Genomic DNA, 26,559 nt, shown 5'->3' on the forward strand with positions numbered 1-26,559 from the left:
GAAAAACACACTTTGGCATCACATGACGTGTACCAGTAGCAAAATTGCGGTTATAAAGTAGCAATAAAAATAATCTTCCAGCTTGGGGGAAGGGTGGTGTCACCACAGCATGAACCGCATTAAATGGTCACAGCATTAAGAAGGTCGAGAACCTCTGTTCTAGAACATTCCTGTGTCTGGATGGACGGTGAGCGCTACCCACTGCCCTGCCCTGCCCCATCCCATCCTGCCAGTGTGGGGCTGCATGATGGTGCCCCAGTCCTGGGGCCTGTGTTCCACAAGATGAAATTCCGGGCCGGCTTGATAATAAGCAGCTATTGATCCCCGCCGTGGTCGTTATCAAGATTTATTTAGTCAATATGGCCTCCCCGCTCAATAAATCGTGTCGTTGATAAAGAAGGAAGGAGACAGACTTGTAGGCTGTATTAAAAAAGTTTTTCAGATTTTCTTTTAACAGCTGGCTCCATCCCCCATCCTTCCTAAGTGGAGTCTGTAGCCGCTGCCACGCGGGTGAACTTGACACCTGTGATTTTGACGTTACCACTTTCCTTCCGGCGTCTGGTTCACCCCATCCTGCCAGTGCTCTGTTGTCCCCTTTGAACTTCGAAGTCTTTTGGGGCTGACTGCAGTTACCCCAGACTATAGATGAAGACTCTGTGGTCCAGAGTGGTCCACACGCCCTAGGTCATTTAGGACGCCATTCCAGACTGTCTGGCTGGGGCGTTGGCTCAGAATCTGTCATGTGCCTATGGACTAGGTGCTGTGAGCAGGCACGAGGGCCCCGTGGAGGTTGTGGGGTGCAGGCCAAATTGACGTTCAGGAACGCAAGTAGGGGAGAGGGGTGTGGTTCAGTCAGATGCGGTGTCTGACCATTCAGGGTGGCGATGGAGGCAGCCCAGTGAGGCTGAGGCTCAAGCTGTGAGAAGGACTTGATCGGGCAGAGGAGAACTCTCAGCCACGGGCAACCCCCCGCCTCGGGGCGGGTGGACCACACCGGACTGCAGGTCTGAGGGTTTTTGAGTGGGAACTGTCCACTGAGACTCGTGTGTGTGAACCCTTGGCCCTCGGAGTGTCTGTCTACCTTGCCTCTTTCCCCTGAGATGTGAGGAGGTCAAGTTCCTTGTAACCGTGAGCCACGGAGCTGTCCCTGTGCTCTGTTGTCCAGAGTACCCCTTCCTCTTTCCTCAGGTATTTGATTACAGTGAGGAAGCAAGAATACAAGGTGGGCGTGTGGGAGGCTAGCCCCACTTTCCCGTTCTCCCAGAAAGGCAAGACGTGGCCACCCCTTCTGCTTAAACCCGTTCGGAAGTGTTGTCTGTTCATACTGTTTCTGTCCCTCTCTCTTCCGCCCACTCTGAAAATACTTCCAGCTCCACCCCCTCACAAGGTCCCCCCCCCTCACATGTCCTCAAGGTCCCCACGCACCCCCCCTCCCATCTCTTTATGTAACTAACTGTCTATATTTCAGGTCCATCACTCTCTGGCGGCCTCTAAGTTGTGGATCCCTGTCAGCGTCTCTTCCCTTTGTCCCCTGGGTGACTTGTTATACCCAGCCCTCTTCCAGGTGGACTCTGTTCTCCACCTCTGTCTTCCAGACCTCCCAACTTGGCAGCTTTTGTTACACAAAACCTATTTATTAACACCTTAACTTTTAAAAAAGATTTATTATGTATACAGCGTTCTACCTGTAGGTCAGAAGAGGGCACCAGATCTCATTACAGATGGTTGTGAGCCACCATGTGGTTGCTGGGAATTGAACTCATGACCTCTGGAAGAGCAGTCAGTGCTCTTAATCACTGAGCTTCCTCTCCAGCCGGTATGGAGACTTTCTGACCAGGTGTGTGGTAAAGATGTCTCTAGCTCCAGGTGACCAGAATTGAGTTCTTCTCCCCTGGGCCTCGACCACTCAGATCCACAAGTCAGAAATTGTCAGCTCCTTGTCTCCGACCTCTCCCCGCCTGTCAGTCATACAGTCCAGGGTTTCACTTCCCACGAGCCATGCCCATGCATCCCATTCTCGCCTCCCTTCTTCATCATTGGCAACTGGCATGAGTTCCTGTCATCTCCCCTGGACTTTGCTTGCTGGGTTTGTTTTCTGGACAGCCTTTGGCTTCCCTACCATGCTCACAAATGGGGTGCTTATAGATCCGGTAAGAACCACCTCCAAAGGGCCCCTCCCAGCTTTTGAGGCCAAGGCCTCAGGAGTGACTCTGACTGTTCAGCCTCTATACACCTCTCCATCCTCAGGGTTGGTAGCGTTGTTGAACTTGTGCCTCCTGCACTGACATCTCCAGCCACAGTCGTGTGGTTGACTGTTTCTCATTTTTGCTTTGTTGGTTTTGATGGTCTTTTATTAGGTGCCTGTTGTTTACGATGCTGATGCTTTCCTAGTGGATAGCCTTTTTACCTTCCACTCTCTAGTAAAATAGTAAAGGATTTTTATGAAAGTCTATTCTGTTTCCTATTGAAATGTCTTTTTAAAAAAAACTGTGTGTGCATGCGCACACATGTGTACAATTCCCATTGGAGACCAGAAGTGGGTGCTGGACCCCCCAGAGAGATTTATAAGCAATTTTGAGCTGTTATATGGGTACTGGAACTGAGCATGGGTCCTCTGCAAGAACAGTATATGTGTTTTGATTGCCGAGCCATCTCTGCAGCCCCTACTTAATATTTCTCTGTGGAGCCTTCTACTTCCGCTCTATTTGTATCTTTGACTCTAAAATGTCTACTGTAGATCATGTGCAGTTTTGAATCCGGTCTCAAATCTTTTGCCTTTTGATTAGGTCATTTAACCCGCTCGTACTTAGTGTGTTATGGATGTAGCAGAGCTTGTATCTGCCATTTTTCTTTTTGCTTTCTGTATGTCTGATGTCTATGTAAGTCTGTACACTGTTTTCTTGAGAATTTTCTAGTGTAGCATTTTAGTTTAATGATTTTTTTTAGTTGTTTGGTTTTCTTAGTAGTTACAATTACAGTTTGCCATATTCATTTTAGTTCATCAAACTCTGGCTCAGGTTTACCTCTGTTTGATTTCTTCATGCCCCAGTTCCTGCACATGCTAGGTAAGTTCTCTAACACTGAGCCATACCCCAGTCTCTGGCCTCTCTCCTCTGCCCAATCCTGAGCTACATTCCTTGTTCTTTCTACTCTCTAGCCACAAGCTTCTGGCTTGTGTGTGGCCTTCCCCCTGCCTCACACTCCTGGTGTATTGACACACCCCCTGCACTGTGACATGCTTTCTTTCTCCCACTCCACCCCCACTGACCCCTCCTTTCCTCCTAGTGCTTGCAAAAATGGTTCAATAGGGACATGCCCTGTGCGTGTCTTGTCCCTGCTCACTTCCTGTCCATAGTGAAGTGAAGCTCTTCCACCACATGCTCCCACGGCTGGGACATTCTGCAGTCACGCGGGGCCAACAGAACCTTCCGAAACCACTAGCTGAAACAAACCTCCTCACCTTTCAGTAGCTTGGCGATGTTGGTCACAGTGATGAAAAATTAACCAAAATGGTGGGCTTAATCAGTAGCTTAATCTCCCCCGTGGACTCCTATCTCCTTCAAGATTGGATTTCTCTTGTATCTCGTGTGGCTCTGAAGTCACACACTCTAGGGATCCGCTGTGGTAGTTCTGTGATTATGTTGTGGAGATGATTTAGCTTTTTTTTTTTTTTTTTGGCCTCAGTGTAGCCTGTCTGGAAAATGGGCAGGATTTACATCACCACAGATGGAAGAGGTGCATAAAAGAATTGGTTTCTGAAAACATGTATAAATATATATTTTAAATTACATGCGTGTATGCGTGTGTGTGTGTGTGTGTGTGTGTGTGTGTGTGTGTGTATGCGTGCATACACATGCACCACAGTATAAATGCAAAGGTCAGAGGACAACTTGCAAGGGATCAGCTCTCATATTTTACCATGTATGCCCTGGGAATTGAACTCAGGTCATGAGACTTGGCAGCAAGCACCTTACCCCCTAAGCCATCTTGCCGGCTCCCATATATTAGCTTTTATTTTGTTTATTTGGATTTAAACACTCAGTGCTTCCTAAGTCCCCCCCACTCAAATGATTTTCTTCCCACAGCAGCTGTATGATATAGACATTGTTAATCTCCCCCATTTTCGCAAGAGGCAGCTGGGCCCAGAAAGGTCAAGTAACTTGCCTCAGGCCACACAGCAGAGTCAGGCAGTCTGAGTGCAGAGTCTGCACACAGAGACTTGCTTCCCTATTTTTGCAGGAACTGGGAAGTGGCTACTGTTTGTCCAGCTGCCTCTTTGCTCTGCTACGGTCTGGCTTTACACGAGAGTGTGCAGCCCTCTGGAAGCAGGTGCCTGGCAGGAGGGGGAGCCAGGGCAAGAATCTCCACAAGTGGGCACCACCTGAGCCTCCGACCTAGGATGCTCAGGTCCCTAGAGCAAGAGTCAGGGGACGTCCATGTCCTTTTCCTGTCCCATTACCAGCTGAGGTCACTGGACCCAGTCCCTCAGGCCAGCAGTCAGGAGTCTCTCCAAGCCAGCTTGGCTCTCAGAGGAAGTCCGCCGCAGCCTCCATGAGTGAGGGAGTTGGTCCCATGGCTTGTGGCCTACTTTGAGAACTAAGCTCTGGAAAAGAATCCTTTGGAGCGGGAGCTGTGCAGGGCTTGCAGAGGCTTCTACATGTGGGGCCCCAGAGTACTAGGAGGAATGGGGTCCAGCTGCCATCATCAGCCTTGCTGCCAAGGTGCGGGGTCCCAAGGAGGCAGCCCCCCCTTCCGTCTGTCCCAGATGCCCCCTCACATCCTATCTGGTGGTGCCCTGGGTGGATGGACCAGCCTGAGTCCTGCAGGGAAATGGCTTTAGCTGAGCCCACTGGGGGACCTCAGTGTGTGGACTGGAGGCTCAGCCTTCATTGCCCAGTCAGCTGTGGGGGGGTCTCGACTTTGTCTTCTGCCCACTGTTTTCAGGGCTCTTGGCTCGACCCTGCAGTGTGTCTTGTGCTTCCTTCCTGTGGCACAGTGGCGGCCAGTGATGCTTTCTCTGGGAACAGTGTTGTTCAAGGTGGTCAGTGAAGCAAGGGAGAGTGGACAGGGTGGGTCTTGCATCTCTGTGGATGTATCAGTCGGCCATCGCTGTGTAACAAGGTGCCCATGAATGACCATAGACGCTCGGGGTCTGTCAGTCAGGAATGAGGGTAAAACCCGGTTGAAGTGGCTATCACCAGCTTCAGTTAGAAGTGACAGGATGCCTTATGTTTTGGCCAACGCTGGCTGCAGACTGAGTCTCAGCTGCCCGCCGGAGAACTACTATGTAGCCTGCCCTGTACTTTCTTCTCACCATGCAGTGGTCAGGTTTCCAGAGAACAAGGTGGAAATTTGGCTTTCATTATGTAAGCTTGGACAATGGTTGTCACTTCCTCAAGTTTGCCTCAAGCAATAGTCAATCCCTGCCTCAGTGGGAAGAGTGTCTGTCGTATTCCAAGAAGAGCCTGGGAAGGGAGAGCTGTGGTGGCTGACATCTTGGAAAAGATGTTTCTTGAAGAAAGGGTGGTGCTGTTCATATGATTCAGGTCAAGTGTGGCAGAAAGTGGCCCAGGGAAACAGGAAGTGACATAGGTTGTGTGGAATGACTGGAAGCAACAGGAAGTGGCAAATAGGGAGCGTGACAGGAGAGCCTGTGAAGCGAGTGAATGTGATGAGAGAGGACCAAATGGAAGTGTGACAGATTGTGTGAGGGAATGGGTGTGACAGGCGGGTGTTTGTGAGAATGGGTGTGACAGGGATTGTGTGAGGGGAATGGGTATGACAGGGGTGTGTGTGAGAGGAATGAGTGTGATAGGAGGGTCTGTGAGGGGAATGAGCATGACAGGGATTGTGTGAGGGGAATGGGTGTGACAGGAATTATGTGAGGGAAATGGGTGTGACAGGAATTATGTGAGGGAAATGGGTGTGACAGGGATTGTGTGAGGGAAATGGGTGTGACAGGGATTGTGTGAGGGGAATGGGTGTGACCAGGGTGTTTGTGTGAAGAGAATGGGTGTGACAGGGATTGTGTGAGGGGAATGGGCGTGACAGGGATCGTGTGTGAGGGGAATGGGCGTGATAGGAGGGTGTGTGAGGGGAACAAGGGTTGGCAGGAGGTGAGGGTGAAGGGAAAGTCACTGGAAGTGGCTAAGGAGGCCAGTTGGGCTTTGCCGGAGTCTGCCACGATGGCAATAATGACGTAACGGAGATGCCGAGGGGCACTATCACCTCACTCTCTGACCTGTCCCCATGAGTGCCTTGGTGTGACTGGCCAGTTTGCACATGGAGAGCCAGGCCTCATCTAGCTGCCCGGACCTCTGCGTCGGCCGTCTCTCGCTGCCTCTTCTCTCTGTTCCTGTGGGTCTTGGTGCCCCCCACTCCCACAGCAGCCCCCCTTCTTCTCGAAAGCTCGACTCCCACCTCAGCAGCCTGGAAACCCTCCAACTACCACACTTCTCTTCAGATAAAAGCAGCTAATTAACATTATTCTTTAATTATTGCCTTTATCAACAAGGGGTCTGATTGCTCCAGCAGGGTAGTTGCTTCCCCTTAAACTACTCAAGCGAATGCTTCAGTTCCTGGTGCTTTTGAAATGAATTTGATGTCATCTGCCCAGAGTCACTTAATGGGGACGCCTGGGTAATGACTGAACGCGCTAACTCCGTTAGCAGCCCTGGAAGCATGTAATTTGGCCCCTCAGGCAACCGCACTTTGAAAATCTCTGGATAGTTTTGAACTCTCTGTTCTTAATTAAATATGCAATTTTTCACGGTAACCAGGTTAATTCTTTTGTGTTGTGTTGTAATACTGTTAGGAATTTTCATAGTTCTTATTAAACATTATTCAGGCATTGTGAATTCCATAATTAAAAAAAATGAAAAGAACAAAGCTTGAATCCCTCTTTTCTTTTTTTTCTCCCTGGCTAATTTATCAAATGAATTTTGCAAATTTTTCTTTCTGTCCCCAGACAGTGTGGCAAGTGTTTTAAAGGGGAAGGATTTAATTGCCCTGTAGGGAATGGCTGGTTATGAAGGATTTGGTTGTTTGATTAGTAAACCCAGTTGGGACTGGTCTAATACTCCATGATCTTAAAAATTGTCTGATTGTACCCTCTCCGAGGAGCCTCGCTGCTCCCTCCCGCCCGTCCGCCCCTCACAAGTTTGATTATGAAGTGGTAGGGAAGGAGAGGAACAGCCGTGTTGACTTTACTTCAAATTGAGGATCTTGGGAGATTTTTGCCCCCATCTGCCTGGCTGGGGAGGGAACAGGAGAGACAAAGACAGAGACACAGAAACATACAAACGAGGGTGGGGTCTGTGGGACACAGGGGGGTGGGGGAGGGAGGGAGGGAGGGAGAGAGAGAGAGAGACAGAGATAGAGAGACAGATGCACAGACACCAGGACAGAATGATTCTCAGATCAGGGTCTGTACCCTCACAGATGATGACCCCCCCCCCCCCGCTAGCTAGCAGGCAGCTCCTAAACTGAGGGAGCCCCACCGTGCAGGGAGGGGAGAGAAGACCCATTTCCATTCTGGGATTGGGACCTGTTCCCAAAACATGCAGTCTGCCCTACTCTGAGAGTGCTTTTGGCAAACGGGACAGGAGCCCTAACTACCAGTAAGCAGGCCAGGCCTCCCGGGGTGGAGGGAAAAGGGCTCTGGCAGAGAGAGAGAGGGGGGGGGGCACACGCTGTGGGACCTTTTGGTTTCCAGAGAGGCCACCTGGTTTTGCCTCAGTTTTCCCAATCTGTGGAATGGGGAAGACGACTCCTAGCCCTTTCTCACTCTCCTGCAGCTCTGTGTTCATCCAAGCACACATGTATCCAAACACACGAGAGCACAAATATGAACTCGCATGTCTGTGCACACACATAGCACCCCAGGAGGCCGGCACAGTGGTGCCTGCGGTTCCCCTGATCTGCTCTTGTCTATTTTTATTCCTCTTCCAGTCATTGGGGACAGAGAGGAGCGGAGGAAGATTTCTGGGATTTGGGGCAAGGAGGGGGAGGTACAGGCCACCGAGGGATTTGGGGGGAAATCGTATAGCTGCAGGGGAAAGGAGGAGGCGTGACGCCGGGCAAGGCTTAGAGGACTGCTCTCTATGGTCCAGTCCACTTCCTGTTCCACCATGTTCTGTGAGACCATCGATTTTGGTCCCGGCTTTCACTGAGCAACCACGGCTGGTTTTGGTTTTGTGTACGTCACACTGGTTAGAGCAGGTTTTCCTAGCTAGGATCCTGGTGGCCCTCTTCCACTGTCCCCAAACCCAGGCCAGGATTCAGGCATTTTGCCTTGTTCTGTTACGAGGGCCGGAGACTCTCGTGGTCCAAAGCCCGGATGGAGAGGCAGGTGTGAACCACTCTGGGCCTGTTTCCATCTCTGTCAAAGGAGTCTTTGATTGGGAACAGTGGAGTGAAGTTTTATACAGGACTTGCATACAGTAGGTACTCTTTAAGTGCTAGCTTCCTGGTGCCCAGGCTGGTTGTTCCTCCTGTGTCCCTCCCCCCACTCTCCCACCCCCAGGGTGCAATGGGCACTCCCCTGATTCAGGAGTGTTGAGCTGCTTGTCTGCCTAGGCTGGTACGTGTGTTTCTTTGGGGTGCTCTTGTGTGCAATGCCATCCCCTGAAGGGAGCCCCGAGTGTATCGCATACGTCTATGCACACACAGCTATGCCAGAGGAGTGTTCATACGAGGTCGTTCCAGTGGACAGTCTCGCCGATCTTACCGAGATTGAAGATTTATCTCGGGCTCGAGAACCCAGTGCCTGGCAGTAGATAAAGGGACATCAGAGGCTGGAAGAAGCAGAGTGGGAGTGGCTAGTCAGGGATGACGTCATTCCCTCACCTAGTGAGGGCCCAGCAGTCACAGGCCTGGGATGCTCCTGGAGCTCAGAGCAGACTCACTCTCTGCTCTCACAGACCTACCGGTCTCCGTGGTGTTTAGAACTAGAATCCTTGAAGGGACAATGGCCGTGAATCAAATAACCACATATTTGAAATTGCACTCCATGTTGAGGGCTCGTGTGCGGGGTTGGCAGGGATGAACTAGAAAGGAAGAGTTTAAACTAGGATTAAATTTAGTCTGGGTGTCAGGGAGTGACAGGGGACATAGGAGTCTAGGGAACCGGCATGTGCAAAGGTCCTGGGGTAGGGAGACATTCCAGGAGGGAAAGGAAGTTTAGTGTGGCTGGGCTCCCCATTGGGAGGGCCCCCTGAACAGCCGAATATGGTTGGGAAGATGGACAGTCCAGCTCCAATGCGACTGGTTTCCAGTTCTGCTGAAGTCTGTGTCCGGGACAGAGAGGGACAGTGTCTGCAGAAGCTGGAGGAACGAATAGGGGCTGGAGGGTGCAGGGGCTCAGAGCCTGGGCTGGGAGAAGTGGCCAGTCATCTACACTACAGTTCATCTGGGAAATTGAAGCACTCGGTAGACCAACTCAGGGGCAGGCACGAGGCACTTTTCCTGCCGAGGCAGGTGGAGAGGGAGGGGTGGGTTCTCCACGGTCAAATATATACTTTCTGTTTCTTTCTACCATCTATTATTTACGTAGGGGTTTGTAATAAAGGGAAAGATTCTTTTTTAAAAAAATCCACCATTGCTTGGGGCATCCAACTCAGAGGACCGAACATTTACACAGGCGTGCGTGTATGAAACATGCTGACGCTCTAGGCCCTGTCAGAACAGAGCGCCCTACATCACTGGGACTGGGGTACCTCCATCCCTTGGGGTAAAGCTGACCTAGTGGTCGTGTCTTAGTTAGGGTTTTACTGCTGTCAACAGACACCGTGACCATAAAGGACAACATTTAGTTTGGGCTGGCTTACAGGTTCAGAGGTTCAGTCCATGATCAACAAGGTGGGAACATGGCAGCATCCAGGCAGGCATGGTGCGGGAGGAGCTGAGGGTTCTGCATTTCATCCAAAAGGCAAACAGGAGAAGACTAGCTCCAGGTGGCTAGGAGGAGGGTCTCCAAGCTCAAGCCCACGGTGACACACTTCCTCCAACAAGGTCACATCTACTTCAACAAGGCCATACCTCCTAAAAGTGCCATTTCCTAGGCCAAGCAGATACAAACCACCACAGGCTGCTGTCTACAAGATGGCGGTACACCTCTGGTGTGCCTTGAGATCCAGCTCTTTGGTCATGGTCACTGTGGGGCTGGCTGCTCTGTGCTGGCTGCCATCTGGCTAGAGAGCTTCCTGATACGTAGCTGGGGTTGGGGGATCTTGGTACTTGGGAGTCCCTGAATATTTGCCTCACAGTCACCCTGGAATCTTGGGTGTGTTTTGAGCTGCAGGCCTGCTGCTAGCATCTAATGGTTCCTCTGGGCCCTCTGTGCTGTGGAGTAAGTGTTGCTGCCCATTTTTAAGAGTTGGATGACTGTGTGTTTGTGTCGGGATGTCAGGTACCAGTCACGTTGGCATTGGGGAGACTCCAGGCAAGATGGTCAGGGACAGGGGAACACACATCTTTCCGGTTGGCTCAGCCTTGATGGCATTGGAGACAGGCTTCTAACACACAGGCTGGAGTTGGGAAGGGACCTGCTTCCAAAATCAAGGCAGAGGACCCAGGAAGATGGCTCAGCAGGGCAAGCATTTGCCATACAAGCTCCTAAGCACTCATAACAACCAAGACATTCCTGTAACAAGAGGATTCTGGGAAACTCAGGCCAAATAGGTGAGCTCCAGAGTTAGTGAGAAACCCTTTGTCAAGAAAAAAAAGAAAAGAAAAGAAGGAGGGAATCATCAGAGAGATGGTTCAGTGGTTAAGAACACTCGCTGCCCTTCCAAGAGGTCCTGAGTTCAATTCCCAGCACCTACATCCACGTGGTGGCTCACAACTGTCTGTAGCTCCTGTTCCAGGGAATCTGACACTGTCACACAGACCCCATTCTCACACGCATAAACACGTGTACACATATCACACACACACACACACACACACACACACACGGTGGGTGTCAGGTGGTGGTGGCGTACACCTTTAATTCCAGCACTCGGGAGGCAGAGGCATGGATCTCTTAGAGTTTGAGGCCAAGCCTGGTCTATTGAGTGAGTTCCAGGACAGCCAGGGCTACACAGAGAAACCCTGTCTTGAAAAGCCAATAAACCAATAGATGGAGAGAATGGCTGAGGAAGAAGACTGTCATCGACCCCGTTCTCACACGCATAAACACGTGTACACATATATCACACACATAAATACATGAGATCGAGGCAGAAAGAGCCTGGTGTTTCCAGGCTTGCGATGAGAGGGAACGACCCTCCGTGTCTGGGCTTATGTAGACCTGTGGCTGGTTCTGACAGTGGCTGGTCATTAGGTCATTCATTGTAATACACCGTGCTTCCTCAGTCACAGGTCCCCTGTGAAGTGGGACAACCGAGGGGCTTCTCACGAAGTCTCTGTGGGCGTAAACCGACACAGGAAGTCCCACAGCAGCGTGGCTCACTGTCTCCTCACCCTGAGAGGCCTTGGATTGTTTGGTGGGTGTGAAGTTGAGTAAGTGGAGAGACCCATCTCGGGGCCTGGGCCTTTAAAAGATTTCTAAAATTCATGGTATTCGTACGAGTGTTTTACACGTATGTGTATGTGCACCGTAGGTGTGCCTGGTGCCCCCCCCCCCCCAGAGGCCAGAAAGAGCGTCAGATTCCCTAGAACTGGAGTTCCAGACAGGTGTGACCCACTAGCTGGGTCCTCTGCAAGCACAGTGCTCTTATCTGCTGAGCCACCACTCCAGTCTCAGTCTGACATTGATGTCATGTCGGAAGGAGGGTCTGGGACATGGGCCAGTGCCCAGCATACAGTAGGTATGCAATAACTGTCACTGTCTCGACCCCTTTAGAAGTCACATATCAGATATCCTGCATATCAGATCTATCAGATCTTTATAGTATGAATCGTAACAGTAGCAAGATTAGGCTTCTGAAGCAGTAAGGAAGTTGTGTGTGTGTGTGTGTGTGTGTGTGTGTGTGTGTGTGTGTGTGTGTGTAGGCGGGTCACCACAACACAAGGAACCATCTTAAAGAGTCGAAGCATGAGGAAGGTGGGGAACCACTCAGTTCGACGGCAAACACCCACCCTTCACCAGGCTCACATGTTCCAACACTTGGCCCCCAGCTGCTGGCTGTTCTAGGTTACGGGGAAACCTTTAAGAGGCGGAGCCTTATAGGAAGGAGTGGTTTGCTGGGGGTGGGGGTGGAGGTTGATTAGTTTTAATTCCACTTCCTGCTCAGTTTTACTTCTTGTCCCACCCAGATGGGAGGAAGTGAAGCGGTTCAGCCATTGGCTCCCGCCTCCATGGTGCTGTCTGCCGCCATAATGGCCCGCATCCCCTCCGACCGTGAGCCAGAGTCAGCCTTCCCTAAGCTGCTATTGTTGAAGCAATGGGAGAAGTAACCAATACAGAGTCTGTGGGCACGACAGCACATTTTCAGAGGCTGCCGGGTCTGATCCTGCTTTTGTTGGGGGTAGGATGGTTTTCCTGGTGAATTCTATAGTCTGGGCAGACCCACGTGCGGGAAGTCAGCTAGAGAATAAATATCGTTGGTTTTGTTACCCGAATACCATCCTCTTGCACAACCTCTTGCTCGACTCTGCCCTGTTGGAAAGCATGTGTATATAAATACTGGGTGAGCCAATGACGGGGGATGGGGGGGATTTGGTCTGGGAGATAAAGCCCAAAGATCAGAGGTCGTTCACCCCTGCGCTGTTTGCTTTTACTAAATGTCCAGTGGTGTCGTCAAGTAAGGACAATGGTTTTCCTTAATTTCCTGTCTCTGTGTAGCCCCGGCTGTCCTGGAACTCACTCTGTAGACCAGACTGGCCTTCAAACTCTGAGACCCACCTGCCTCTCCCTGCCGAGTGCTGGGGTTAAAGGTGCGATCCACTGCCTGGCTTGGCCCAAGGTTCTTGGGATCTGCAGCGTCTATGCTGTCTGGGAATCAGTTTGTTTGGCACCATTTCAAAACCTATTGAGTCAGCATCCCTGGGGTGAGACCTTGCAGTCTTGAGCCTAGCAGGTCACCCAGGTGATCCCACTGCACATTTTAGAGTTCCAAACCCACGTGAGTGTAGACTCACAGTACCGGCCACCTCTTTCTACCCCAGTAGAGAACTCTTCTTGCCTCTCGGCTCCCCCCTCCCCGCCCCCCCCCCCAGCGGATCTTCTTGCCTCTCTAGGGAGCTTGATCCCCCGTCTGAGGGTTTTTACTCATGGTCGTAGGGTCAGCGTGTGGGAAAAGAGCGGGGTCCAGAGTCTACTGGGGTCCAGCTCTGACTCTGAACAAGCTGCGTGTTCTCCACATGGCCCTGTGCCTCTCCGAGCCCCAGCTTGCCCTCCTGTGGGATGGGATGGGATGGGATGGGATGGGATGGGATGGGATGGGATGGGATGGGATGGGATGGGATGGTGGGGTTGCCCACTTGTGGAGGGCCCGCTGAGCTCTCAGTGTGTGCTCCTATTTGTGACTGACCTGGCCTTGTGAGGTAGCTTCGGTGAGCATGCACTTGGGGTTGTCTACCTGGTGAGGTGGGCAGATCCTTGTGCACTTTGGGACCAGCAAGTGGGCAGGGGCCGTGGAGTGGCAGAGAGGCCTTGGCTTGTCCCCCATGCCACCCCCACTCATCCTATGGCTCCATCAGTTCTGTGACAACCGAAGGTGATAGGGGAGCTGTCGTTGCCATTACCCGTTTTGTGCTCACAATGATTGGCTCAAGGGAAAGTCACATGACCCAATCCGGGCCAATCAGAGATTTTTCTGGTATTTTTCAGTCGGCCGGGAATGAGGTTTTCTCTCTTGTCGAGTTCCCAAATGAATAGAAGTTTCAAACTAACACCTCACTTCTGTGAGGACACACTGAAAGCCACCTGCATGGAGTGACAGTGTCAGGTTTGAGTCTTTCCTGAGGCCATTGTCTTTGTCTCCATAGCATGGTTAACAGGCGTATACCTGGGTCCTTCACGGATTTAAGCTTCTTCATATTAAACTGATATCGTCTATAATCAAACACACACGGGGCTGGGGATTTAGCTCAGTGGTAGAGCGCTTACCTAGGAAGCGCAAGGCCCTGGGTTCGGTCCCCAGCTCCGAAAAAAAAGAACCAAAAAAAAAAAAAAACCCCCCAAAAAAAACCAAAAAACAAACACACACGCGCGCGCGCACGCACGCACACACACACACACACACACACACACACACACACACACACACACGTGCTCTAATCTCCCATGGAAGTTTCCGTAAAGTCTTGGCCATTCCATGTTGTATGATCAATAATTTCTGTATGGGTAAGCAGGAAAAAAAATAAAACCATACAGCTGCTGTCTGTCCTGGTGCACTGTATTGGTTAGAGATCTTTATACTGATGACAGGGACAGTGGGGACAGCCCATATCTCAGCTTCATGGTCTCCAGGGGTTTGCAAATCCCCTTGACACGGGGACATCTATGCAGGGACTCACAGTGTCCAGCTCCCTGGCAGCACTTTAGAGTGCAGTGCGAAGGCTTTTGGGTGTCCAAGTGTCCCAGTGTTCAGGGACAGCTGTAGGGGCTCACCGGGACTGCTTCCCCTTTCCCTTCTAGCACAGGAGGTGTTATTCTCTGCGTGTGAAAGTGGCCAAGGACTCCTCATTCCTAGCATCTGCCTGCCTGAACCCTTCTCACCTGCTGCCACTCAGTGTGCTTTCCCGGAGTGACCTACGAGGATGGTCATGATCAAGGCCATCTCTTAGGTTTCATTTTTCCTGGATGCCGCCGCGTCTGATTCTGCCGGGATGGCTCATCCCTCCCCATCTCCCTCCCTCTTGGGTTTATGCTGGTTTAGACCGCTTCAAACCAAAACAACTTGGAGGGCACAGAAAAAAAACAGTCCCGTGTATGAGTGACAGGGGGGCAAAAGCCAGCAAAGCTGGCCCGCTGCTGTCCTTTGAAGGTGCTTGTCAGCGAGCTCTGTGGTAAGAAGTGCCAGGTGTCACCCTGTGTGACTGGAGATGCCCCTGAGCTTTTTTTTTTTTCCTCCCTCAGCCATCAACTCAACCTCTGGGCTCTCGGGGAAGCCACATCCGTTTTCTACAGAGATGAAAAGAGACCAGTGGAGCTTCTGGCCTTAGCCCTGGGCACCCAGCAGGGACCCCGAGGCTGTGGCTTTGTAAGTCCACCTGCTCTGCCCTCCTGGACCCTCTCCGCCCTTCTTTGTAATCTGTGTGGCCATGTGTGGCTGGCACCTCCAGGAGGAGCCCTGAGAGGAGGAAGGGTGCTGGCAATGTCCCTCCTTGCTCTCCTGTGCAAGTAGGAAGGGAAATTTTGAGGTTTATGTGGCTCTGGAGTTCAGGCCTGGTCTGGGTTCAGATCCTGACTCTGCCATTCGTACAGAGACAGCCCTGCCACTTCCCTAAGCTTCTCTGTCCCCATCTATAGCTAGAGCTGTAGGGTGTGGTGACTGTAACTTGGATGAAGGATTTCTTCTGTGTCATAGCCCAGGGGATGCAGTGCAGCGTAGAGGGAGAAACATGCAGTGAGAGCCATGTGTACCTGGGACAGGAATGGGGTCAAGGTGTAACCTTTAGGCCCACATTGTTCCCCCTAACCAGTAACCCACCTCTCGTGAGGTTCCTCCCTGTTTCATTTGCTGTAAAAGATTGATTTTTCTTTCATTTACATGACTGTGTGAGACTGTGAGTATATGCACATGAGTGCAGTACCCACGGAGGCCAGAAGAGGGCGTCAGATCCTTGGGAGCTACAGTTACAGCCCTCGGACTCGGGTACTAGGAGCCAGATTTAGTTTCTCTGCAAGAGTGTCTTCACCGAGGAGTCATCTCTCCAACCCTCAAGCTTTTTACTGTAACGAAGTCAAGCAATTATTTCTTTCAGGCTTTTGACATTAGGTCTGGACCGTCACCACCATGTCCCAGGTCATCCAGGCAACCTCGCGTTCTCACACTGTACAGTAGACTGTTCTATCCATCTTGAGTTGATTTGGTTGAAGGCTGACAAGTCTTGGTCTGGATGTTTCTGTGTGTGTGTGTGTGTGGGCTAATTCATCAGCACCATCTGTTGAATGACTAATCTCTTCTCCCTCACAGTGCCTTTTCTCTTTCCTCAGAGCTCCCTCGATGGCATTTATATTGTTCTTTGCTGGGTTCTGGGCTTTCTCCTTCCTCTGTCATGCTGACTTCATCACTGGAACTGGAAGTCTGAAGGTTCTTCTCCCTCCCTCAGCTGTGCATGGGACATTCTAGGTCTTTTGTCTCTCCATGGGAAACTTGGCTTGGCATTTTCTTCCCACCCCCACCCCCTGCCCCTCTCTCTTTTGGAGACAGGGTTTCTCTGTGTTGTTCTGGCTGTCTTAGAACTTGCTCTGCAGAGCAGGCTGGCCTTGAACTCACAGAGATCAGGCTGCTTCTGCCTCCTGAGTCCTGTGGTTAAAAGCATGCTTAATGGACACCTCACTGAGTCTGCAGACCAAGTCAGGAAGAGCTGATACCTTGATAATACTGAGTCTGTCTGTCCATGAACATGGGATGTCAGTCAGTCTCCTTAGCTCCTCGCCTTCATGTGGGAGAGTTTTGCATTTTTCCCTCTTCCTGCTCCTGTGTGAAATTTGACGGTTCAGTGTTTTCTGCAGAGCAGGCTTCATGTCCAGGGACACAGCCATCCACCCGGGAAGGATCCTCGATCATTGGCTGATTGATTTTTTTGTTTGTTTGTTTGTTTTTTGAGACAGGGTCTTACTTTGTAGCCCAGCCTGTTTTGGAACTCACAGTGATCCTCCTTTCTTTGCCTTCCTTGTTCTGGGAATGTGATGACTCTCCATCTGCCCCTGAGGGACATTTGAAAGACTTTTAATCCAAAGCTCTCCTAGCAGTGGATGAGTGTCTCTTGATGCAGAGGGATACATGGGCATCCCTGGCAGAGATCACAGTTCCTCAGATCTAACCAGTGGCCTGGGCACTTGGTAACACTCGCTTATGGGATCCCCACCAGGTATAGGGGGGCCCTCTGTCAGGATAGACAGAAGTATCTCCAGGGAACCCCCTGGAGCATCCCCTGGAGAGAGACAAGCTAGAGATACCGATAATGACTTCCCAACAGAGTCGCACCTCCACCAGTTAAGTGTGGTCTCCAGTTGCTTTCAACACATTTATTTATTCGTTTGTTGTTTGTTTGTATGTGCATGTACGTGTACATGTTGTATATATGTACACGTAGGTACCAGAGGAGGATGTCAGGCATCCTGCTTCATCATTTTCTGCCTTATCCCTTGAGGCAGACTCTCTCACTGAACCTGGATTTAGGTTGGCAGCCAGCCAGCTGCTGCTACCCTCCGTCTCAGTGTCAGCCATCCACCCCTAGCGCTGAGGTTAGAAGTGCTGTTCTAGTGAGCTTCAGCTGTCAAGTCGACAACAGCCCATGGTCATGTCTGTGAGGGATTGTCTTGATTGATACAGGAGGGCACAGTCCACTGTGGGCGACACCATTCCTAGGCTTGACCTTGCCAATGAGCCAGTGAGTGCTGTTCTCTCATGGTCTGCCTCGGGTTCCTGCCTTGGGTTCCCTGGACAACATACTGAACACATAAGATGCAATGCATGCTTTGGGTGAAAGTGTTTTATCCCAGCAGATGAACAAAACTAGGGCAGATGCTCACCCGTGACCACACACACCCACGGGTGGGTACTGGGGATACAAACACAGGGCCTCATGCTCTTAGCAAGTGCTCTTAGCCCAACTCCCCTCTGATACAGTGTCACACGATGTGTTTCTGATGCTGGCAGAGTGGGGTACCACACTTTAAATGTCATCATCGCCTTGTTCCCCTTTACTCTAGGGTATATATCTTTTATATCTTTTGTTTGGTTTTTGGTTTTTCGAGGCAGGGTTTCTCTCTGTAGCCCTGGCTGTCCTGTAACTCTCTCGGTAGACCAAGCTGGCCTTGAACCCACAGAGATCTGCTTGTCTCCGCTTCCTGAGTGCTCTTTTATTTCTTTAAATTTTGAGACTGGGTCTCATGTAGCCCAGGCTGCCCTCAAAAGGTTGCTGAGGCTAAACCTTCTGTTTATACGGCCTTGGCAGTCGAGGCCAGGGCATTGTGTGGGCTCAGCCTCCTGAGCCACACCCCAGACCCAGCCATTCCTTAAGAGATAGCAGTAAAAGAATCTAACCCGAGGGATTTGTCTTTCCCTGACTGCCTGTCTGTGTAGATGCTGCTCTGATTCTGGCTGGCTGTGTGACTTTTTTTTTCGCTGTCTTTGCCTCTCTGTGCCTCAGTTTCCTCAGTTGTAAATAGGGGCCCTAAAGCCCTTATTTTTGACGACTGCCTGAGTTGATCAATAAACACTTGGCACGTGGGCTTTCCTAGTGGCCTAGAGGCTATGGGCGCTCTGTCCTGCAAAGGAACTGAAGCTGACAGTGGACCTCCAGTGAGAGGCTGGAATAGCGTTCAGTTTTGCTACCGGGTAAATAAATAAATAAACCCACAAACACATCTGCAAGCATCATGACCAATGATAGTGACAGAGGACAATCAGAGGGTGCCTGCTTAAATTGGAACTTCGAATAAATAATTCTTGCGGCAAAGACGCCCCACAAAATATTTGAGCTATAATAAACAGTTAAAAAAATAAACAGGGGTTGGGGATTTAGCTCAGTGGTAGAGCGCTTGCCTAACAAGCGCAAGGCCCTGGGTTTGGTCCCCAGCTCTGAAAAAAAGAAAAAGAAAAACAAACAAACAAACAAACAAAAAAAAAAAACCTCGGCGCATCGTTTCGGCAACTCACGTCAATGTGTTTATTTAGCTGGACAACCTGGGTGGCTTGCTGTCTTTGGTTTTATTTTCCTTCTGTTTTCAGTTTTGAGACGGTGTCTTGCCGTGTCGGTAGCTCAGGGTGGCCTCAAACTTAAAGTCCTTCTGCCTCAGCCTCCTGAGTCCGGGTGGGACTTGGGACCTGACCCTGCTGCGTTTCTCATTGATGCCGGGTGAGCTGCGCTCTGAGGAGCACCTGACTTCTCCCACACACCTTGTTGCCCTGTCGCAGGCCCAGGTGCTCCTCACTAGGATGCAGGCCTGTGAATTCTTCAGGCCAGCGAATCAGGGTCACATGGGGGTTCACTTGCACCAAGAGGGTCCCACGTGGGCTGAGCCCTGCTGCCGTAGTCGGCTCTGGGCTGTGGGTGAGGCTGGCGCTGTCTCTCCATCATCCCGGCAGACGCCAGGGCCAGGCTGGGGACATCCCAGCATGGGCCTCTGAAGCTGAACCCGGGGCTGTGGGGAGACTGGCTGCGGGCGGCCAGACTCCCATTGATCGCAGTTCTTGGAAGGCCTGTCACGCGGACAACAGGCAGTGAGTAAACAGTGCTGGTGGCCAGCAGCCGCCAGGGTCGGGCCAGCTCACTTCTAGGGACTGGCCAGTACTGTCCATTGCCATCGAGGACGTGCCACCACCCTCCTCCTCCAAGCCTGAGACTTCTGAGACCCTCTGGCCAGGTAAGGTTGGGTCTGGCTCAGAGTCTGGTCCCTGGGCCCCCAGCATCACTTCTTTCACCCTCCCCTTTCCTCCTGGAGTTCCCCCCCCCCCAGGGGGGCTTCCGGCCCCTTTGTTCATTCATTCCATCATGACTAGACCCTCTCTCAGGCCTGGCAACACTGTGCTTTGTATGGAGGGAGCATCTTTTTGCCTCAGCCCCTAACCCTGGAGCTGTCTCCTGTTTGGCTGTGGCGGTCAGGCTGGGATCTGTGTTGCCGTGGGCTGTCACCCAATGGATGGCATAGTGACAGCCCGAAAGGGCCCACAGTGTGGGTCCTGGAGCCTTCCACACAGACTCTGCTTTGAGAAGGGCATGGGTGGCTGTAGACTGCAGTGACTGTGAAGAGTGGATTCTCAGGTCCTGAAGTGTCTGCGGCAGGAGCAGCCTGTCACTGGCTTGCTGGGCGCTCAGGCATCTCAGTGGCCGGCGGCATGGAAGCCCCCAGATGCCCTTGTTGCTGATTCTTTTGCCTGCTTGTGTTGCAGAAATGCTTGTGAAGCTTTGGGTTTTGTGTGTTTATCTGAGCGCTTGCCGACAGTGTTGACTTGGACTGTGGAAGAGAGCCATGACCTTGTAGGCCTCAGTACTGAGGAGCCCAGGTTCAGAAAGGCCTGATGTCTGGCCTGGGGTCCAGGGCTTTCTGTGTGCCTGGCAATATGTTGAGTAAGCCACATGAGGCTGGTGTTTGTAGCATCCTGGTTTAGTGGAGAACGCTGAAGCACAGAGAGGTCAGCTCTCTTTCCCGTAGTCACACAGCCCGTACGTGGTAGAGCTGGGTTTAGAACCCTGTACTTGGCTTTCAGACACAATCACAGGCGGTGAAGGTACCCTCTGGGGTTCCCGCTAGACTCTCAGGCCCTGGAGCACAAGTGGGGGTCACTGTTACAGAGGTCAGCACAGAGGTGGTGGGGGTGAGTTCAGCTGAGTGTGCAGGTGACCATTTCAAGAACTCTAGGGGGCCGCACTGTGCCAGTGAGCTCAGTACCTGTCATTTCCCTGTCCTCCCATCCTGAACTGTGACCCGGAGAACCGGCCGTTGGAGGCTCAGAGAGGTTGTGTCACCTCCCAAGCTCACACAGCCAAGATGTGGCAGTGCTAAGATTCAGACTGTTCAGAGGTCCAGGTTGGGGGGTATCTGTTCTGTTCTCCCCGTCTCCAGGCCAACCCACTCCCAAGCCCTGTGGAATTTGCTTCCATTTTCTCCTCCCATATTACTACCTTCGTTTATCCTTCCCGTTGGGTCAGCTGTTAAACGCAGGCTGCGAAGCTACAGTATTAAATTCAGATGGCCTTGTTGCCCTGAGAGTCCCTACTTGCTCGGTGGAATGTAAGCCGACAGGGGGTGTGTGTGTGTGTGTGTGTGTGTGTGTGTGTACTGGGAGAGGGGGAGGGAGAGGAGGAAGGGGAGGAGAAGGAGGAGGGGATAGGATGGAGCACGTTGTTTCTTTGATCTTGCTTTGGTAAGATTTGGCTCTCCGGGAGGCTCTGATTCAAGGTCAGAGAGCTTAGAAATCAGCGGGAAGGCCACGGCCACCCCAGGGAGCCCTACTAAACATGCCAGCAGCCTCTGGGCACCTCTGGCTAGCACCCCACATAGCCCTAGAGCCTTCCTTTGAAGGAGGAGACAGGCATCTGAAGGAGATAGTATGGCTGGGCCTCCTTTGCCAAATGCTGCCCCGGGTCATTATCTATTCATTCTGTTTCAAGGGAAACCATCTCTTAACTTGGCAATCAGGAATGGCCGTCCCCAAGCCTTATGTCCCCATAGGCCCCAGCCAGCCTGCCCACTCTCCTCAGAGAGGCCTTTTAGTCAAAGGCACAGCCCAGGCCAGGCCCCAGCGGATGCCAGTAATGTATTCACAGGCATGACATGTAGCCCCTGAGTGTCCTGAACCCCGGCCTCCCGGGATTGGTGAGGCCACGCCATCGACCCAAAGCCCTGGACCGATGCCCTGGTCTAAATCCATCAGGCCCAGCAGCCCTCCCCTGGTCGTGGGCCACTGAATAATTTACGGTCCCTGGGAGCAGTGGGGAGCGGGTCACTGGAGTTCATGGGTTAATAACAGGTTTGGTTTTCGATGTCAGCAGCTCCCCCGATAACGTATGAAAGAATCCTATTCTGTTGATTAGATTTTGAAATGGATCAATTTTTAATCAGCCAAACACCTGACTCACTCAATAAGCCCTGCATTGTGCAGACAGGATGGAGGCTGGCTTTATTTACAGGGGTGTTTGTTTTTTGGGGGGGGGGCCTGTACGCAAATGCCTGCCCCGATGCCTCCTCCTGGCAGAGATTGACCGGGTTATCTCTGACCTCAAATGGTAGCGTTTGATTCCTTTTCTGATTAGTTGGGAAATCCATGGGTCTGTTTAAGAGATAAGAATGACAGCTAACAGTTTGATTTAGTTCCTCATGCTTATTGATGGAGAGAGCATTTATTTGCCAATGAAGAAATTTCGCTTAACGTAACATGGGGGGGGGGAGGAAGAGGAAACAGCTAGTTCTGGCTCTGGCTGTGCCTGGGGTGGGGGGGTGGAGGATTGCTGGGTTCCCCGGCGTTTCCCCGTGAGGTTCTTAAGATAGCCTCAGTGAGCAAACACACAGAATTATAAAGATGGTGGTAAGGGAACAGGGCGTGGCACTCGGGGTCATTTTTTTTTTTATTCACTCAACCAACACTGGAACTGGTAACTTGAGACTCCAATGGAGGAACAGCACGGGGAAGGGGAGGAGAATGGCTCCGGCAGTCCTGGTCCCTGGTCAAGTGGCTGAGGAGGAAATGGTGTTGGGCCAGCCCTGCCTAGAGTGTCCTTGGTCCATGGGGACAGAGGACCATTAGTGAAACTTACCACTTCACTGTAGATAAAGCCTCAGGTCTTCTTGCAAACTCAAGAGTTGGGAACAGGAGCCAGAGAGGAAGTGTTGGGATTGGATTTTCAGCACACCTTCACAAACAAGCAAATTAAAGCAGCTTTCACTATAGAACCTTCTAGAACTTGTCAGCAATGGCAGGTGGTGGTGGGGTCCCTGAGATGGGTTCTAGGGTGGGCTAATTTGCTCTTTTCACGTGTGCTGTCATTTGGAGGTATGCCTTGGCATGCACCTGGGGATCAGAGCTAGGACGAGAGTTGCCGTCCCCATGAGGGCTTAAAGGGTATGGCCACTTGCTTGCCACTGTGATCATTCAGCAGTGTGGGGAGTCGGGGGATGGTGCAGCTGCCCTCCTCCCCGTGAGGAGGATTCCTGCTCACTGCGATTGGAAGTCATGAACTTGGTGGCCCCTGGAGCATCCTTGTTAGGACTCCTCCCTCCCATGGCCTCTCAGTCCAAGCTCAGTAGGTGTGGCAACTCATAGAAGGGAGACCTCAGCAAAAAGAGTCAGCTGCCCTGGTGGAGGGGAAGCTCAGGGCTCTAGTTCTGGCCTGTCACTTCAAATTCTTTGTGACCTGAACGAGATCTGGTTTTCTAGGCCTCTGTTTTTCCGGTATAGAACGGTAGTAAGGGGGACATCACGATTGTGCATGGGGCCCGTGGGCCTGTTGCCCCATCTTCTCATGCAGCCCCTTCCTTTGTCTGGTAGCCACCCCTAAAACAATGTTCTTTGCATACCCATGCACAGGACACTGCTGGGCCACCTTGACCCCCTCTTAGCTCCCAACGTGATTAGTCGTAGACTCTACACACTTCTTTTGCTGATGGATTCTTCTCATTGAAATGCCAGCTCTGAGAAGGTAGGGGCTTTGGTCACTTTTGGGTATCTTTGTATGCCAAGCACCTGCACACAGTAGGGACATGGTTAAGTTCCTGGGGGAGGGGGGCAGGAGGAACGAGATGAGTCTCTTGCGTTCTTGCTCACGTGACTGCCTGGAGCTCTTTGAGAAGTGTGGTTTCCTCCTCTGTCAGATGCTGAGATCTCTGCTAGATGTTGGCAACAGTCTGCCGATGGAGATGCTCTGCCCTGGGCCACCATTAAAGCATGTGATTCTTAGGTATTCGGGGGTGGGGGTGGGGGGCCGGAGGAGCTGTCGGTACTCGTTTCTGTAGGCTGAAAAGCCAGGCTGCACTGGTTGGGCCTAGAGTCTCTCCTCTGTTAAGGGGACCTGACGCAGGCTGCCAGGGTAACCAGAGGTCAAGTCTACTCCCCCAAAAGTCCCATGAAGAGAGACTCCTCAGACACAGGAGGGGTGGAGCTGGCCTCCCAAAACACAGCAGTGGAGGAGCAGGACAAGGTGACATCAGGACCTCGTGGTGATCAGGGTGACTACAGAGACCCTGAGGAGCCATTGTGTAGAGGCTGCATGCTGGGCAGCTCTGGCAGAGCCAGAGGAGGCTGGCAGAGTTCACAGGCCTCCATTTTCAGGTGACCAAGTGTCTGGCTTTTTCCAAAACCCCAAGGCCACCCTTTCTCAGAGTTGAGCGTGCTGGAGCACGGAGCCCTACCATCCATTCCTGGGAGGTTTTCTCCAGAGGAAGAACCGGGGTCTGGTCTCTCTGAGAGGTATAGCGGTTCTTGAGTTCAAATGAATCTTGAAGAAAGGGACTTTTCCTGTGACACCTACTATGTGCATGCTGCAGGGGCCAGTCCAGTGCTCACGTGATTGTACTGTGGTGAGAGGGCCCAATGTATGATCACTGATGCACCCTCTACTAGGAGAGTGCAGGGGGCAGTAGGTTGGAAGCCCCGGGGCTGGCAAGGAAGCTGGGAAAAAGAGGGCAGCTCCAGGGTGACCCATTTGGCACCCAGAGAATTTGGTAGGTGGCTTCGGTGGGGTCCTTGCTGCCATGGAACCTAAGGAGAACCCACACTGGTGTCTGCTCGAGCTCTACGGAAAGAGAGGTTGGTGGTTGGGGGAGGGAACCTTGGGTCACCAGGGGACAGAAGGGTCTGTCCTTCCTTTCAGAGTTCACAGCCTGTGGATGTGTTGAGAGATTGCCTGAGAGAACAAACTTTTTCTCTCCCCCACCTCAGTCTTTTTAAGGCCTGTTTAAAAAGGATGTCTTTTCCCTTTCTCCCTGTGAACCGAACGGGCCAGGGGCTATTACAGAAATAGTAAACAGAGGGTGCTCGCAGAAGCTGGTCTGTTTTAATTAGGGCATTAAAGTAGCTTAGCGCTTACACTTTATACTTTTTCGCGAACTTGATTGTATAGCATTTTAAATACCTGTGAACGTTTTAAGGACTCTGGGCGATGGATGATTTGCAGTTTCACAGGGAGCTTCTATTTTAAACGCAGGCCGCGGTGAGGGGCCTTGCTGCGGTGCCTCCTGGGGGGAATGAGTCAGTCCGGGATCTTGGCTGATGGCCAACGGTACCTGGCTCTCACTCAGCCATCTTAGGGCCCCCTCTGCAGGGGGTGCATCCTCCTGGGTGCCCAGCCAGGTTCCCCACGGACCCTGGTTGCTCCCAGGGCCCAATAGTCCTTCTCCAGTGTGACTCCTAAATGGTTCTGTCCCCGCCTTTCCCAGTCACTAGGGCGACTTAGACAACCCAGAAGCTCCTGGCTTCTGACCTCCTTCAAAATCCTCTCCACCCAGCGTCCCAAGAGATGCATACACATATATTCTCCTTCCCCCAGGCCTTGGGCAAGCATCCTGATACTCACCTAACTCACCCCTCCATTCTCTAACCTCCACCCCCACCCCTCCGCATTCCCCCATAGCCCAGGCAGGCCACTGATCCCCTGTTCTCTGAGCGCCCAGTCACCTTACGCAGTTTTTGTGTGTATGCACTTATGGACACGTGTGTGTGTGTGTGTGTGTGTGTGTGTGTGTGTGTAAGTGTGCACATTTGTGTGGGGGACAGAAGGCAAAGTCAGGTGTCTTCCTTAATTATTCTCTGCCTTTTTTTAAAAAAAAAAATTTTTATGTGCATCGGTGTGAGAGTGTCTGATCCTCCCCCCACCCCCTCCCCGGAACTGGAGCCATGGGCAGTTGTGAGCTGCTGTGTGAGTGCTGGGAACTGAACCTGGGTCCTCTGGAACAGCCAGCGTTCCTAACCACTGAGCCATCTCTCATTATTTATTTATTTGAGAACGGCATTTTTTTTGCTGAACTTGGGGCGTGCGAACTAAGCTGGCATTCCAGAGATCCACTTTTTTTTTTTTAAGATTTATTTATTATCTATAAGTACACTGTAGCTGTCTTCAGACACACCAGAAGAAGGCATCAGATCCCATTACAGATGGTTGTGAGCCACCATGTGGTTGCTGGGAATTGAACTCAGGACCTCTGGAAGAGCAGTTGGTGCTCTTAACCGCTGAGCCATCTCTCCAGCCCAAAAAATCTATTTATTATATACACAGTGTTCTGCATATATATCAGCAGGTCAGAAGAGGGCATCAGATCCCATTACAGATGGCTGTGAGCCACCATGTGGTTGCTGGGATTTGAACTCAGGACCTCTGGAAGAGCAGTCAGTGCTCTTAAATACTGAGCCACCTCTCCAGCCCGCAGGGATCCTGCTTGTATCCATGTCTCCAGCACTGTGATGTGAGGAAAGAGAGACATTACCACATCTGCTTTCTACACAGGTGCTGGGAACGGAGCTCAGGTCCCTGTGCTTGAAGGGCAGGCACTTTACCTGCTGTGTTGTCTCCTCAGCCCCCGTTGATATTAGAGCAGTGCTCCTCAACCTTGCTAACACCTCGGCCCTTGAATACGGCTCCTTGAGTTGGGGTGACAGCCCCCCACCGACCATAAAATTATCTTGTTGCTACTTCATAACTGTGGTTTTGCTACTGTTATGAATCATAACTTAAAAAGCTGATACATGACCCTGGGGAAAAAGTCAGTTGACCCCTGAAGGGGTTGCGACCCACAGGTTGAGAACCATGGTGTTAGACCCTGCACCGGGTGCACAGCAAACTGCCCTACCCACCGGAGCTGGAGGGGAGTTGGAATAAAGCAACCATCAACTGTATGGCCACGGTGAGCCTCACCGTGTGGGTCTGAAGGCCCTGGAGACTCCCTTCTATTAGCCTGAGGCAGTGTGGGGAAGGGGCGGTGCCTTTAAGAGGCCGCCTAGTAGGAGG

The 26,559-nt window shown here is 51.7% G+C and overlaps 1 protein-coding gene across 15 annotated transcripts in view; it reads left to right on the plus strand.

Moving 5' to 3' along the window:
* Positions 1-26,559, plus strand: part of Cux2 (cut-like homeobox 2) — a 199,902-nt gene that overhangs the window by 21,302 nt on the left and 152,041 nt on the right. Inside the window, exon 1 of one of the 15 annotated variants that reach the window (XM_039089260.2) lies at positions 14,915-15,149. The exons of 13 other annotated variants lie outside the window; for them this stretch is intronic. The gene's annotated coding sequence lies outside the window, so the exon portion shown is untranslated. Of the gene's footprint in view, positions 1-14,914; positions 15,150-19,352; positions 19,487-26,559 lie in introns of those variants that run through there. One more of the 15 variants, XM_039089263.2, reaches the window with a different exon arrangement.

The sequence above is a fragment of the Rattus norvegicus genome, chromosome 12 (genome assembly GCF_036323735.1).
Source record: "Rattus norvegicus strain BN/NHsdMcwi chromosome 12, GRCr8, whole genome shotgun sequence".
Lineage (NCBI taxonomy): Eukaryota > Metazoa > Chordata > Mammalia > Rodentia > Muridae > Rattus > Rattus norvegicus.